Source organism: Megalopta genalis, unplaced genomic scaffold (genome assembly GCF_051020955.1).
Source record: "Megalopta genalis isolate 19385.01 unplaced genomic scaffold, iyMegGena1_principal scaffold0084, whole genome shotgun sequence".
In the NCBI taxonomy this organism is placed as follows: domain Eukaryota; kingdom Metazoa; phylum Arthropoda; class Insecta; order Hymenoptera; family Halictidae; genus Megalopta; species Megalopta genalis.
In genome coordinates, this window is record NW_027476153.1 from 650,001 (window position 1) to 652,957 (window position 2,957).

At 37.0% G+C, this 2,957-nt stretch overlaps 1 non-coding gene across 1 annotated transcript in view; it reads right to left on the reverse strand.

Moving 5' to 3' along the window:
• LOC143262065 (small subunit ribosomal RNA) overlaps positions 1–266 on the reverse strand; it is a 1,921-nt gene extending 1,655 nt beyond the window's left edge. The window contains exon 1 of the ribosomal RNA XR_013036019.1: positions 1–266. This exon is cut by the window's left edge and continues 1,655 nt beyond it. This is a non-coding gene — a ribosomal RNA (small subunit ribosomal RNA).
• Positions 267–2,957: the final 2,691 nt, after the last annotated feature.

The window sequence follows — 2,957 nt, forward strand, 5'->3', positions numbered from 1 at the left end:
AAGCAAACGATGGACGAGTGTAAACACCCGCCACCGATTGGTTTTGATCTAATAAAAGCGTTCCTACCATCTCTGGTCGGAACTCTGTTTTGCATGTATTAGCTCTAGAATTACCACAGTTATCCAAGTAAATTTTAGTACGATCTAAGAAACCATAACTGATTTAATGAGCCATTCGCGGTTTCACCTTAATACGGCATGTACTGAGACATGCATGGCTTAATCTTTGAGACAAGCATATGACTACTGGCAGGATCAACCAGGGAACTATACAATATGTATATATAAAATGGACAAAATTTAAATCCTTTTCCATCGTCGCCTGTTTCATATATATATGTCAGGTCGACACACCATTTTTCTCTTTCAAATATGTACAAGTTTTGCCACATTCCGCGCTTGTAACATATCTTCTTTAACGCTCAATTTCTTTCATTTTTCTACCATACAGATATTTTACCGTACGCCCAAAAACGTACGTATTATATTTTTGTTCTATCATAAAATCACATTTTTCTACGTACGCCAGCTTCGTACGTTTCTATCTTTGCCTTCATAAAATCACAAGATAATTTTATCTTCAAGAGTCTCGCTATTAACATCTTGTAAGATAAATGTACGTCCCAGCTAAAACGTACAAATACTTCAAGTTAAGTAATAATATATCATCGCTATTGACAAATTTTTAAGATCCAAGACACAGTTCTCTCTATATGTTTTAATATTTTTTATGTACTCAAATATATTCAAAGGAAAAAGTACATGGGTGATGCCATAGTCGTGGAAGCGCGTACGCTCACGCTGATCTTCTGACCGCCGGAAGCACGAAACCTCTGATCTGGGCAAAATCGGCAAGCCGAGGAAGAACGGACAGGACACATGCTGGACTGGCGAGAAAGCGTGTTCTTCCGCTCGCGCTAGGCATTTCGATTTCTGACACCTCTTGATTTAAAAAATCAGTTTTTTGATAGTTTTCTCTCTCCACTGGGCTATTTCATTTTAGCCACAGTTTTCAATTGGTACGATTTGCTTCCAAATCTTACAGATGCATTTTAAAAAATTTTTCCATCGCTCGGACAGAAGAGTCGATTGCTCAGTGAGTACGAGTATACATACAAAGTGCATACGGGTAACCAACCCCGTAGGGCTTGCCACATATGGGCCATTCGGTCAAAGACACCGACCCGTGGCCACGCTGTGTGGAGAAAAGTCCGTAACGTAAACGGCACGAAACAGTCAGGACCGAAGCCCCGAAGGAGCTCTGAGACAGCTTCTCGACCGAGATCGTAGAATTGGCCCAAAACCCGCTCTGCTCCGTCCGCCTCGCACGGACCGTGTATCTCTTATAGATACCGAACGGCCGGCAAGGACGCCGGCGCCGCCGGCCGAATAGCACGCGCGCTTATGAGTGTAAACCGCTGCGGCAACAGACCGCCCGGCCGTGCTGTTGTAACATAGCGCGTGAACGAACGAAAAAAATTTTTATAGTAAACATTAAAATAAATTACACTACCGTAAACTAGACAAAAAATTACACATTTTTTCCCAATATGAAAATTTTCACAAACTTTTTAAAGTCCCATCGCATCGAGTAAACTTTTTTAATAACGCGTCCGCACGATTCTAAATGCTTAATCCATATGTGAAATCGTTCACTGATCACGAATATCGCATTTAAAAAAATTACAAAAATTTATTTTTCAAAATAATCAAAAAAAACCGAAAAATCACAAGAGTAAAGTACCATTATTTTAAACAACATGTCGTTCTAAATGCTTAATCCCTATGTAAAAAAGTTATTTAAGCAAGAATATGTAATCGAAAAAAATTAGAAAAATTTATTTTAGCCGTAAATCGAAAATAATGGGGACACCGGAGCTGTTCGAAGCGCCGAGACGCGCCGCGTACGGCCGAATATTTTCTAAGTCCCAACGTACCGATCAAGAGTAAAGTACCATTTTCCTACATTAGATTTCGTTCTAAATGCTTAATCCCTATGTAAAAACGTTAGTTAAGCAAGAATATCGTATTTTTAAAAAAATCTAATGATAGGATTTTCCAGAAAATTGAAAAAACCGAAAAATGTCAAGAGTAAAGTGCCATTTTCTGACATTAGATTTCGTTCTAAATGCTTAATCCCTATGTAGAAACGTTAGTTAAGCAAGAATATCGTATTTTTAAAAAAATCTAATGATAGGATTTTTCAGAAAATTGAAAAAACCGTAAAATGTCAAGAGTAAAGTGCCATTATTTTAAACAATGTATCGTTCTAAATGCTTAATCCCTATGTAAAAAAGTTATTTAAGCAAGAATATGTTATTGAAAAAAATTAGAAAAATTTATTTTAGCCGTAAATCGAAAATAATGGGGACACCGGAGCTGTTCGAAGCGCCGAGACGCGCCGCGTACGGCCGAATATTTTCTAAGTCCCAACGTACCGATCAAGAGTAAAGTACCATTTTCCTACATTAGATTTCGTTCTAAATGCTTAATCCCTATGTAAAAACGTTAGTTAAGCAAGAATATCGTATTTTTAAAAAAATCTAATGATAGGATTTTCCAGAAAATTGAAAAAACCGAAAAATGTCAAGAGTAAAGTGCCATTTTCTGACATTAGATTTCGTTCTAAATGCTTAATCCCTATGTAGAAACGTTAGTTAAGCAAGAATATCGTATTTTTAAAAAAATCTAATGATAGGATTTTTCAGAAAATTGAAAAAACCGTAAAATGTCAAGAGTAAAGTGCCATTATTTTAAACAATGTATCGTTCTAAATGCTTAATCCCTATGTAAAAAAGTTATTTAAGCAAGAATATGTTATTGAAAAAAATTAGAAAAATTTATTTTAGCCGTAAATCGAAAATAATGGGGACACCGGAGCTGTTCGAAGCGCCGAGACGCGCCGCGTACGGCCGAATATTTTCTAAGTCCCAACGTACCGATCAAGAGTAAAGTAC